Source organism: Leptodactylus fuscus, chromosome 2, assembly GCF_031893055.1.
Source record: "Leptodactylus fuscus isolate aLepFus1 chromosome 2, aLepFus1.hap2, whole genome shotgun sequence".
NCBI lineage: Eukaryota > Metazoa > Chordata > Amphibia > Anura > Leptodactylidae > Leptodactylus > Leptodactylus fuscus.
Window position 1 is genome coordinate 88,659,454 of NC_134266.1, and position 13,979 is coordinate 88,673,432.

A 13,979-nucleotide genomic window follows, 5' to 3' on the forward strand; every position below is an offset into this window, starting at 1 on the left:
TTAGATTCTTTCCTCCCATAAATATGTTTGTAATTTCATATATTGCAAATGGACACATGGTTGTGGTCAGTGGCGTAACTAAGAATGGCGGGGCCCCGTGGCGAACTTTTGACATGCCCCCGACCGACTCCGATGCCGAAGACCTCGACCGACCCCCTCCTACGCATTTCTGCGCGTTCTATTATGCCCCATAGTGTCCCCTTAGTACAGTATTATCCCCCATAGTGGCCCCTTCACACAGTATTATCCCCCATAGTGGCCCCTGCACACAGTATGATGTCCCTTAGTGGCCCCTGCACACAGTATTATCCCCCATAGTGGCCCCTGCACACAGTATTATGTCCCTTAGTGGCCCCTGCAAACAGTATGATCCCCCATAGTTGCCCCTGCACACAGTACTATGTCCCACTGTGGACACCCATAAACAATTATTATACTCTGGGGTCTTTTCAGACCCCAGAGTATAATAATCGGAGACCCGGGGGAATAAAAACATAAAAAACTACTGTTACTTACCTGTCCCCCGGCTACTACGCGGTCTTCTCCGCTGCCTTCTGCGCTGCTGTCCTTGTTCAATGACGTCGGACGTCACATGACCCGGGACGCAGGTCGGGTTCATGTGACGTCAGGAAGGAGGCCTGGCAGGATCGTGGAGAGGTAAGTAACATGTTTTTTATGTTTCTTACCTCTCCCGGTCCGCCCATCATTATATTCGGTGGTCCGAAAAGACCCCCGAGTATAATGATAGCAGCGGTAGCGGCTGTCACCAGGCCCCCAATGTCCCGGGCCCTGTGGCAACTGCCTCCGCTGCTATGGCGGTAGTTACGCCACTGGTTGTAGTGTCCATTCCTTTATTGGATTATGCACAACTGTTTGAATATAATGACGAAAATTATTATTATTATTATTATTATTGTTTATTTCTATAAGCATCATTCATTCCATGGTGATTTATATTAGAGGGTTTACATACAGTACACAAAATATACAAAGCAAATATAATACTAACAATCACAGACTGGCACAGTGGGGTAGAGGGCCCTGCCCACAAGGGCTTACAATCTATGAGGTAAGAGGGATAGAGACAGAAGGAGAGGGGGAGACTGTACAGATGGCAGTGAGGTGACAGTAGTGTTATTGGAGGTTGTAGGCCTTCCTGAATAGGTGAGTCTTCAGGGCCTTCTTGGAGCCTGTGATTGTGGGGGTCAGTCTTATTGGTCTTGGTAAATAGTTCCAGAGTATGGGGGATGCACGGAAGAAATCTGGGAGACGGTTGTGTGAACAGCGGATAAGAGCAGAGTAGGAGGTCTTTGGAGGATTTGAGGTTACGTGTGGGCAGGTAGCGGGAGATTAGGTCAGAGATATATGGAGGGGACAGGTTGTGGATGGCTTTGTATGTTAATATTAGTAAGTTTACTCAATTTGCTGGGCAACGGATAGGTGAATTAAACGAACAGCACAGTTTAAGGTAGACTGGAAAGGGGTGAGAGTGTTCGCTGGGAGTCCATGGAGAAGGGTGTTGCAATAATCTAAGTGGGAGATTATGAGACCCTGGCCTAGCATTTTAGCAGTTTTTGTAGTGAGGAAGGAGCGGATTCGATGGATGTTCTTGAGTTGGAGGCAGCAGGAAGTGTTGAGGGTTTGAATGAAAATCGACCCTATTGGAGAGTAGACATGCACACTTGGCCATCCTTCAGCTAGAAACTCAAGACTTGGTATCTTGTTCTTGGGCACTGGTTTGGGTAACAGCAGCCAGAATCCTCTGACAGACATTTAATATTTATTGCATGTTGAATTAAAAATATATATGTATTTAATACCAAATACAGAAATTAATGACATGTATGTTTAAGGTTTAGGCTAAGGCCCCATGTAGCGAAACGCAGCATAAAAAGTTTAATTTTCTTTATGTTTCTGTCTCCAAACTTTATGCCCTTATTATAACTATAGAGAAATTGGTAGTGTTTTTCTGCAGTGTGTTGATGAGACTAGGCAGAATCACATTTACTTTGCAGGTACTGTAAAATGCAGAGTTTTTGCAACGTGGGGCTTCAGCATAAGGTTGGGGCCTCACGTGGTGTTAATACTGCAGAAAAAAAATATGATGTTTTATAGTCACTATATAGTCACGAATCTCATCCACACGTTGCAGAAAAATATGCACAGTGGAAATGCTGCTATATCGAAAAACATTGTGTTTTTGGAAATTGCAGAGTGTAAATTATACACACGGGAACACCAGAGGTTTCCCTATAGGTATAATGGAAACAGAAACAGGAAACCTCTGCAGACTTTCTGTGAAAACAGCTGCAGGAAAAACCGCTATATGGGACCTTTGCCTAAAGCCAGGGCCCCACATGTCAGAAACACCGCGATTTGGCCGCTGGAAAAATTGCGGTGTTTCACAGTACTTGCAAAGTGGATGAATGAATCCCATGCCCACTTTATGGAAAAAATCACAGCGCAGACATGCTGCAATTTCCAAAACTGTTGCGGTTTTGAATATTGCAGCATGTCAATTATATCTACGGAAACGCCGGCAGCTTTCCCATAGATATAATTGTAACAGAAAGTCCGCGGAGGAAAACTCTGTGAACTTTCTGTTCAAAGCGCTGCGGGAAGAACAGCAATGCGTTCATGCCGCGGTTATTCCCGCAGCACTTTAGCGCGGCGTTCCCGGCCCATGGGGCCCCGGCCTAAAGGTTTTTTTTCTGTCATGATTGTGGTTGGAAATCCTTGTAATATACATTCTACATACTGAGTTAATAAAAAAAAAAACAGTCACACTTATAAAACATAGTTTTTATTGTTATGGTTATCATAATCATCTCATTTATTACAGTCTTTGGTTTCTATTACACAATCCTGTTTTGCTGTGATACAATAAATTATGTAAATGGCTTCTAGAATGGTTTTAAAAGCATTACCCAATTAATATAAAAAAGAGTTTGGCTGAGGCCCCACGTTGAGGAAACGCAGCTTCTTTTGTTGCAGATTTTGCTGTGAATTTTTGAGCCAAAGCCAAGATTGGATACAAAAGGAAATATATAGGAAACACGTATACTTCTACCTTCTGCTAAATCCACTCCAGGCTTTGGCTCAAAAAAATGCAAAAAATCTGCAACAAAAAAGCTGAGTTTCCGTGACGTGGGGCCTAAATGAAAAACGTTTAACTGACCAGAGTTTTATCTCCTTTCTACATCTACATTTAGGGAAACAAAGTTAGGAATGCACAATACAAGACAATAGCAATATAGACGATAAAGCACATGCAATGAGAAAGGGACAAAAGAGCCCATGGGTTAATGGAAGTGGGGGAGGGTTACAGGGTTAAGACCCCCTCATCGATGCACTGGACCTTATACCATGGATAGAAATCTGGATATCCAAAGAAAATAGACTGGTTTCTTGACCAGTGCCATGACCTCAATGTGGTAATGGATAAGGCAGCAGGGACCTTTGTTTGTCACATATGGCTACAGGGTAGATCTAGAATGAGAACCTGGCTATGGCTAAGGCCCCATGTAGCAGGCAGCAGCGAAAAAGCGATGCGGGAAAAAACGCGGTAGAAACACATTGCAGTTTTTCCTGCATTTCTTTAAACAGAAAGTCTATAGAGTTTTCTTCTGTACTCTTTTTACTTCAGAGATACATATAGGGAAAACAGGTTTCTGTAGGTATATTTAACATGCTGCAATTTCCAAAAATGCAACAGTTTTAGAAATCGCATTTCCACTGAGGGTATTTTTCTGCAATGTGTGGATGGTATTTTCTAGAATTCCATCCACTTTGCAAGAACTGTAAAAGACAGCATTTTTTACTGTGGTCAAACCACGGCCTTTATACTATATCAGGCCCTGGCATATTAGGCTGGGGCCCCACGTGGTGTAAACAAATGCCTCAGGAAAAAACTAAACCCATCCAATCATTGCGGACAAATACACGCAGCAGTTTTGGAAATCGCAACATGTCAATTATCCCTGCGGAAATGCCGGTAGTTGCCGTATAGGTATAATGGAAATTCCTGTAGACTTTCTGTGAAACGATATGTGGGAAAACCCGCAATGTATTGCTGCAGCGTTTTTTTCAAGCAGCGCTTTTTCGCTGAGGTCCGCTACATGGGGCCCTACAGTTCTTGTTTGTTTGTTTTTATGTGTTTCAAATAGATGGCTGAGCTGTTTTTGTATCTCCTATTGACCATAATGAGAAATAAACATTGTAAGCTGATGGCTGGTCAGGTAATGGAGGGGGTGTACATCTCATCCAGACTACTAAGGTGGGTAGATGAGAAAACTCCAGAAAGAACGTTTCTCAGCAGATAACTATTGTCTGCTGAGGGTTATTTCAGAGTTCCGATTACTGGGCTGGATTTTTAGGAATGACAGGTAGGTTGGTAGTGGGACCTGTCATTCCACCCCCCTCCAGTCCACACTTTGGGGATGTTTGGCAGCGACTCAGCTGCAGAGAGTCTCCTCGTCAAGGAGGCTTAAGAAGCCAGCTCCTGCAGCAGACTTTGGCAGAGCTTGGCTGAGGGCCAAAGAAAGAGGTCCTATTTTTGGAGATGTGTCCTGAATGATTCTACTGGCTTTTGATTTCTGTTGTCCTAGGTGAGGTAACCTATTCTATGTTTAGTTAGAGCCTAGCCGGGCCGGTAATCACTTTTGTATTGTTTCCTTTGTTGCTGCACTACCGTTTTTGAGTGAAAATAAACTCTACCTTTGTTTTGGACTAAAAAAACTGGATTTGTGTGTCTATGACACCCCACCTAGAAACCCCAGACCCTGACAACATGTACTGCTGGAAATCAAATCTTGGTGCTTGGAGACTGGTGGGGGTTGCAGTTGTCAGACCCATTAATCAGACATTTATGGTATAGCAAATAATACCATGGCATTCCTGAGAAATAAGGGCCTTTTCTATCACAGACACTAATTGCATATCAATTACTAATATGCTTCATGTGTCTTATTCAATGTCTATAGATGGAAAAACACTTTAAGACACAAACTGGAAACTGTCACATTGAAAATTCTGGCTGATCTGCAGGGAGTATATAATGAAGCAGGATAGGTTGAGCATATTCATATATAGTTGAGTAGGAAAGGTTCAAGTATATCTCAGATGTTTATTGTTTTCCATCTTTTATTCTTTCTACACTTAGGAAATCCAGCGAGCAAGGACGAGGAAAGAGAGATATATGTGGCTCCGGAAAGTGGGTGCAAGTTATAATAAATATTTTGGGCCGAGGCTTCCCAGCCCTACTCGGTCCACGTTTGCTCAATGTGATGCAGGAGGTGCAGGGGGTTGTGGCAGATGTCTGGTGCAGAAGACTGATATAGAGCAATCGATAAATCTCCCTCTATGTTCCCATGACGGTCATAGGAAAACACTGCAACGATGGAGGCCACAAGAGGAGCTGTTTGGTCTTTCCCTATTGATATACAGCAGTAAACTACAAAAAACAGCATTCAATAAGCTAGTTAACCATGCTATGCAATACAGCTGTTTCCAGTAAAAAGCGTGTATGTTAAATATATAGTTTTTTTTGTTATATATAGAATCCTATAGGTAACAAATGTCAGCGTATGGGATCCATCAGAGACATCTGTGTGACGATATACGTGTCTTGGTGTTTATGTTAAAAGGGAGTCACAAATGTGACGTCACCTTACATTAAATCTATGTGCCCTGAATCTTTCACTATATCACCTGGTGATTTTTGACGAATTTACACAGACAACCTGGAACAGGTGTGAACGTAGCCTTAGTTAGTAGCAGTGGTGCAGGTTTTGGCAGTTGTCTCGCTCTCCTATAAGTCCTGTCACCCAGCATTTCCAGAGTCCTGATGACAACTCGTCTTAAAAGGATGTTGAGCATACAGAAAGCTTTCCCATGGCTAGCTACAGTAACGTAATAGCATAATGAAGAAGGTAACACAAGGACTAATAATGTTCTGCAGCAGCTGTCAGAAGCCTTCCTCGGCACACACATATGAGCAGTGAGTTATTGTATCCTCGCTCCAGGGCCCTAGCCACCTCATAAACAGCAGGGCTTCTTCCAGGACCATGGACCTTTGTTTTCCTCCCGAGCTGCACAACAATCACCTGGCACCAAAGGTCACAGCAATAAAGCAGATCATAAAAGCGGCACTGACTTATTGGGCGAGTCGGCCACAATGGGTGATTATTCGGGCGGCCCCGGCACGGCACGGGTTAAGCGCTGCTTGCACACATATAGGGGCCTCTCTCCCTCAGTACTCCCCCACTTCCCTTTGATGTGTCCCTCACGGGACAGGAATGTGCCCCCTCCCCCAGTGTAGAGGGACTGAGCCATTTCCTGCTGCTCCCAGTAATAGGGTCTGTGAGCATCATATGGACAGAGGAACAAAGGGCTTTTATTCACCTCCCTCCTCTCAAAGAGCCATTGTTCATTGTTTTCCTGAGGCTGCTCTGGGCTTTTGTTAATTGTTAGCTGGACACACACCCAGACACAAGCGCTCACAAGGCTATAGAGGCTGCGGGCGCACTCACACCGGCACTCTACCGTATGTATGATAGACTATAGCACATTAGCAGAATGCTAGAGAGCGCGGCTCACGTGACTGCCCCTCCATAGTAAATAACACGTGCGGACTCCTGTCAGGAGCGGTGAGCGCCGCTTGTTTGCACGGGAGCGCAGAGTGGAGCTGTGCTGAGTGTGCGGGCGATGCGCTCCTGATTGGTAACTCCGCACATACACGGCAGGGGGCGGGCAGGAAGCGGCTATTACATCCCAGGAGAGGCGCTCACACCCACAGGATCACAGGCGACGGCGACACACGGACGAGGAGCAGCGGGCACACACGGTAACACCCGGTGCTATGACAGCAGCAGACGGACACTTTACGGCGTGATCGAGCTGACAGCGGACCCGGCAGTGAGTATGGGGGGACTCGCCTGCTCTGAGGGACCCGGGGAGATTGCCAGTGCCCGGGACAACTTTTCTCCGAATTGCCCACAGCGTCCTCCATTCACACGTTGTATTGTCCGGTAGTACCCCCACAGCTCCAGCCTTGGTCCCCAAAATAAGACCCCTCACTTTACTGTAGAGATGCTTGGCAAAGTAGTAAGGCTATCTGAGCCAGACCATAGCACTGACTAGAATGCCCACTTCTGTGCCATCCTGGCATTTGGGGTGCCCTAGGATTGGAAACCTTTTTCGGGGGTTCCCTAGTAACATAAGGTAATAGGGGCGATAGTTGGTGACCTAGTGCTGTACTTATCAATATTGATGTATACAGCGTGCACTGTAAGTCTGCCACATAACCCCTTTGTGCCCAGTATAGTCTGGCATTACCTGGTGCACCCCACTATATGTCACTATCTGACTGCACCCTTCTCTAATGTCCGAGTGTTTCTTGCTGTTCATACATGTCATACGTGTAGTAGCGTTTCTGGTAGACATATGCTATCCTGAGCCTACATACAAATACTTGTTACTTCCAGGAAACTGCTTGCTGTATAATACTTAGTTGTAATTTGCAATATTTGTATCAAAAACTAAATCATTTTAGAAAAATTATAGCTATTGCATTTAAAGTGACATTAGACGTCAAAGTGTCATCATGATCTGTGTAGTACAATAAGAACACTTGTCGCCTATACACATAATGGTAGAAAAGTGTGGCGTTCTAGTTAAAGGGTTTGTCCCTTTCTTTTCGAAAGAACTTGGTTTGGTCACTGAAACACTGTGGCAGGAGGAGGAGGTGTTGGCACCTCCATATTTACGTACTAGTACATGGCGTCTACTATTACATGGCAACTATTGTAAGCTCTTGCAAGCAGGGCCCTCAGTCCCTTTGTGTGAATTGACTCTTTGTAATGTGTTTGTCTTGTCTGTATTTGAACCCTATGAATTGTGCAGTGCTGTGGAATATGTTGGCTCTATATAAATGAAACGTATTCCAATACTTGGCCCTCCAGCTCTCCTGAAGCAGCCCTGTACACTGGCTAAGGGAGGTAGAGGGTCTTTATTTTTGACAAATCAGTGAGGAGCAGGGCAAACACCCATACCCCTAACCCTGGACTCTTAGGTCACATTGATGTTTCGGTTTAGGGGCCCTGCTTATGTGATGTGTCAGAAATCACATGAATGATGCAACAATCATAGTAATGACTAATGTTTACAGTATGGTGAGACAGTAGTATTATTATGTCTAATAACACGTGACTTGTGTTTACTGTATATATGTGATATAGGCTTCTAGTAATTAAAGCTGCTATAGAAAGATGCCAATCTAAGCGGTATCTGTTTATATTGTATCATATATTGCTTTGTATATGTTGATACTTTGCTCACTGCTCATCCTGGAGTCAGTGTCCACATTTCTGCTTTATGTCCTCACAGGTAACATCATAGAGAAATATACTTATACTTTATACTCCATCACGTGCATTCTGTTGATGAGTTTGTTTGTTTTTTCATCAGAACACATCAATGAAAGCAAACCTCCATGAGAATACTCGTTTTATTTATTTCTTCTCCTTTATGTAGCACTTACGTATAGGCCTGTAGCATTGTATCAAAATTGTCCCTGTCACCATAGTGACACACAACCTAGATTTCCTATCTCATACACACTTAATGTGGCCATCCACTTATGATTGGCAGGACTGACCTAATATTAGAATATGAATAGGGTGGAGCCCCATATTGCCCCTAACTGCAGAATAAGAAAGGTCCGGCTGGTTTCATTTCTACTTGCCCAATACTCTTGTTCTAAAGGAAGATAAGTGGTATCTGGCAGCTGCTTATTCCCCTCAGGGAGCTGAGCATACATGTGTATAAGGGAGTCGGGAGGAGTAGCTGTTGGCCCAAGGAGTGTTTGGCTGACTGATGTATAAGGTTTATGGTCACCTTAGGATTAATTGAATTTTTATCAAATCGTTCCATTATTTTGTTGGAGAAAACCTTTCAAAAACACTTGCCGCTCAGCTGTAATATTTTTGGATGCCGTATGCAAGGAGTCTCAAACACAATTCTCTGAAGTCTGCCATCTGCGGCCTGCGGTGCTCCAGAGCTTCTAAGGCTGGGTTCACAGAGTTTTTTTGGTCAGGATTTTGGCTCAAAAAACTGCCTCCCATTGAATTCAGTGGATTTCTTTTTCTGTCAGCGGTTTGTTCCCGCTTGCTGAAAAAAGAAGTGACGTGCCCTTTCCTCAGGCAGATTCGAACACTTCCACCCGAATAGGCGCATTAATTTGGGCCTAATCCGGAGCGGAATACCACCACTGGATGCCGGTGCACTGCACTGGCATCCAGTCACAGCTAGCTGTTTTTTGGACTGGATTCTGAGGCAGCCTCCGCCTCAAAATCCGGTCCAAAGAATTCCCGTGTGACCCTGGCCTAAGACATTCTCAGGACGGCAGAGAGCAGGCTGAAGGAGGAGTGTGGTGGCTAACTTTAATGATGACATGTCAGCGTGCAATATGTTGGAAGGGAGGCATCTCTTTCCCATGCTGCTGGATTGCTGGTGGTAGGAGGATTTATTTATTTTTTTAAATGGGGGACCGAACAGTATGTTATTACTGTGGTGCGTCGGCGTACTATATACAAGGGCAGAGCCACTATGTAGGTCTATGAAAGCACTATATTTCTGAAATTTCTGGTCATTTTAAACCTAGCGGCATTACTATAGTAAAGTAGTATTGTTATAGTAATTTACTTTTTTTTTTGTCTTGTATCAAATTTGAAAAGGAATACAGCCCCTCATTGTCAAACTTCTTTGTGCGGCCCATACACCCCACGAGTTTGAGACCCCTTCTGTATGCCGTACTCGTGAGAATTTTAGTGTTAGTGTTAAAGGGTGCATGAAGACAGTTACGGTTTTCAAGATGTTATGCTAGGAACAGTAAACACTCCATCATTAATGGCGGTGATATACATATATACCATATATTTTTAGCCAGCAATATTCTGGGGACCAATTTGAGACCAAATTTAAGTGTATTTTATTTGCCAAACTTCCCCCACTGTTTGTAAGAATATGCACTGGCAAGGTACACAATTTTTATTTTTTTTAAAATGTAGATTGTGAGCCCCCACAATGTACATTTTTCCCTATCAGTATGTCTTTGGAGTATGGGAGGAAATTCACACAAACAAGGGGAGAGCATACAAACTCCTTGCAGATGTTTTTTGTAATGCACACAATTTATTTGCCTAAATATACCATGTGCTTTATTTACGTCTAAACAAAGTGGCATCGCTAAACGGCTGCAATATTATAACCTATGTATCATCCCAGTATGACAGTGATGTACACATACAACAGGATAGACTTGTCATTCAAGGTTCCCCTTTAGCTGTAAATGGTGATAATATAGAATATGCCATACATTTTAAAAATGCCACTAGTCAAAGACCTCAGTAAGTGAAATGTGTATAGAAAAGAATCTCTGTTCTCTAGCTTTGTAAAATGCTTGGTGAAATAGTATTCTCTGTATATACTGAGTATGCACATGAGATTCAGCTCTATGTAACATGACAGATGTGGGAACCAGCTGCATACACGGCTTTCTCTGTGCACTATATATTGTTCTTCCTAATATGAGAGATGAATGAAGACTTCTGCGGAGAGTCTCATAAAACCTTTCAGCACTGTTAGCAGCTGTCAGAGATGCTTGCAAACAGATTATGTGCTCTTCTCTCATTTGTACCCCTATATTCACTCCTGATAGCAGGATACCGGATGAATATTACTGCCTTTGGAATAAAATGTATACAATCAGTTTTGCATAGATATCAGGATGGAACAATTCCAGGTGGCCAGTAGCCAGTGTATCTGGAAATTCACTGCTAGTGGGTTTTGGGGTTTTTTGGTTGACTTTTACTGACACTCAGAGAAGAGATATTCTTATATAACTAGAGGAAGGCGACACCAAGAGGCCCCTTACCAATATTAAAGGTCATCAGTATCAGATTGGTATGGATTGATTTGTGACATTTCCACCAATAATCTGTTCAAACGTGGTCATGGTGCTTGACCAAAATAATAATAAAAATATGAAATAAATAAATGACATACTACAACATACACATGGCGATTCCTTCCCTCATAATGTATATAGAATGGGAGAATTTCTCAAGATTGGCCATTACTTGCTATAATCATTTTCACCACTGGTTTACATCAACTATTACGAGCCTTTTAATAAATCTGGCATATCCCAGGAGGTTCTGGGTGCCAAAATCCTGGCATGAGTTATAGTAAACCTAATGGCCTAAGGCATCCACTTCCTCAATCTCTGACCTAGTGGATCTTCTTTGGCACAAATCGGGGCCATGCACCAAGATTCACTTCTACTAACCCAATTATAGGACTGGCATAGGTTTCAGTTATAACTCCCGCTAGTTTTCTGGCGAATATTAATCTGTTGCACCTGCCCTGCTCTGCCACCTTTTCTCGAAAGTTGGTGAACAGGTTAGAAAAGCAATGCATTTTTATTACAGATATTTTTGGTGGAAATGGCTGTGTGCCAAAAAAACTTGTATGGCAAGTTTAATACATTCTCTTCTATGCGCCATCCACTGGGAGGATTTGTCAATGCATTGATACTAATCATGAATTCCATGTGTAATATCTAACCACTAGGCTAAAGCCTGGTTCACATCTGCGTTTGAGTTTCCATTTGGGGAGTCCACTTGGGGACCCCCAAATGGAAACCTATACACTTAGAAAAGCAGTTACCTGGGAAAATCCGCAGACCCCACAGACTGTAATGGGGTCCATGTGGTTTCTGTTTGGATTCTGCATGAAATTTGCCAAGAGAAAAGTGCTGCTTCAGGACTTTTTCTCTCTGCATGTTTCGGGGCGGAAAACACATGGACCCCATTATAGTCTAAGGTGTCCTCGTGTTTTCCCAGGTAACCGCTTTTCTATGTGTATAGGTTTCCTTTCGGGGGTCCCCAAGTCAACTCCCCGAACTGAAACCTGAACGAAAATGTGAACCAGCCTATTTTGGAATAAAGCACTTGATCCCTGTTACCCAGATTTCCATAGGCCCACTGCTCATAAGAGAGGAGGGACAAGTGATGGAAGCGCTCATCCTGTTGTACACCTCTACATTAAAGGGATAAAGCTGTAATACCCTGCACTAGTACTACTGAGTATACTGGGGTACAGCACCTTTATTGTATGCACAGGCTGAACATCTGATTGCTATAATGTAGGGATCATACTCTTATCATATTGATGAGTCCCCCACAGCAGCAAAGCTGCTATTATGGCTACTGCAGAAATGCAGCAGAAAAAAATGCTGCATTTTACTGAACTAGCAAAGTGAATGAGATTTTTAGCAAAATCTCATCTACATATCATGCAAATAAGAACTGCAGAAAATATGCTTTTTCTCAAAAAATTGCATGTTGATTTTTAACTGCAGAGTCGCAAGCATTTTCCCTATAGATTTTATAGGGGAATTAAAGAAACTGCTTTAATGCTCTGGCTTTTTGCAACTTTTTTTTTTTAAATAAAGCTTTGTTTTGTTACATGGAGCCTCAGGCCAAGGTCACAAGTTGTGGAAATACAGCATTTTTGGCATGTTTGCGGAAATGCAGCAGTAAATCGCTGTGTTTTACAGTAATAGCGAAGAAAACGAGCGGTTGTTTTTATTAGTCTTATAAGGTGGGGAAGGCAAAAACGAAAAACTCATTGGACTGTAGTTCATCCTAATGGAGAATTGTTGCGATAGGAAAGGTTATGCCAACATTAAGATTTCCATATCTCGTCATAAGCAAGCACTCCCACAATTATTTTAAGTCCCGTTAAAAAGGTACATGATGTAAATTGTCATGAAGCTAATCTTCTCACTGACTCTGAGTTATCCCCTTTTTTTGGTCCTCTGCTCTGTCATATGACTGTTCTAACTTGAAGGGGTTTTCCCATCACAAGGATCCTATCTATACTGCTTGATAATGTGGATGTAAGACTTTTCCTAAATACACTGCTTCAGCAAAACTGCTTTGTTTGTCCACTATCTTACTTTATTCATTTTTTTTTTTTTTTTTTTTTTTTTTTTTTTGACACATCCCTTGACTTATCTGGTCATAAGTCAAGTGATGTATCTGCTGCTCTCGGGGGAGGGAGGAGGGGCTAAGTACACGGGAGCGAGCCTGGAGGGGGGGGGTTGTTTACCCTTTGGGGGGAAGGGTCTGCCAATACAGACTGTGCCAGCGTCTACACTCCCCGGCATCCGCCTCTCTATTACAGCGGATGTCGGGGAGTGTAGACGCCGGCACAGATGCCTGCAACATTGCTATGTGCCTGCCCTGCATGAAGCCAGCAGCGGCAGGAGCGATGCTGCTATTCCGGGGGTGGGGGGGGTTTGGGGGGCTCCTGTCATGCAGGGCAGGCACATAGCGATGTTGCAGGCATCTGTGCCGGCGTCTACACTCCCCGGTATCCGCCTCTCTATTACAGCGGATGCCGGGTCTGTAGTCGCACTGTGAAGGCTACACTGGTCTCACTATCTATGAGCGTGCACGCAGGGCCAGCGGCATCTCGCCGCTGGCTCTACATATGTAAACCCCACCCACCAATGACACAACAAAGCCGGAAGAAAGAAGAATTTACAGCAACGAAGACTGGTGAGTATGTGACGTGGGAATACCCCTTTAAACAGCAGGGCAGATAAACTAATGAAAATGTGTCATCATTCAGGCGTAATTTGCTTTAAACAAAAACTCCCAAAAAACCCTAAACCTGTAACAAATGCCTGACCACATTTTTAAAGTGTTTTAGGCTGAGGCCCCAGGAGCTTTCTTTCCCCACAGTGTTTTTCACTGCCTTTTTACTATGTGCTTGTTTTTGTTTTTTTCACACTGCATTATTTTTGCATGTTTCTACATGGGACCTTTAGTCTTTAGACACCACTTCAGCAGTGTCTGTGCCTTGTCTCACTAGTGAGTGTGATGTCCAAAGGGGAGCGTCTTCATATGCAA

The 13,979-nt window shown here is 43.4% G+C and overlaps 1 protein-coding gene across 1 annotated transcript in view; it reads left to right on the top strand.

The window, feature by feature from the left end:
• The first annotated feature begins 6,603 nt into the window (after window positions 1-6,603).
• Window positions 6,604-13,979, top strand: part of SOX13 (SRY-box transcription factor 13) — a 42,240-nt gene continuing 34,864 nt past the window's right edge. The window contains exon 1 of the mRNA XM_075264162.1: window positions 6,604-6,915. The gene's annotated coding sequence lies outside the window, so the exon portion shown is untranslated. The remainder of the gene's footprint in view (window positions 6,916-13,979) is intronic.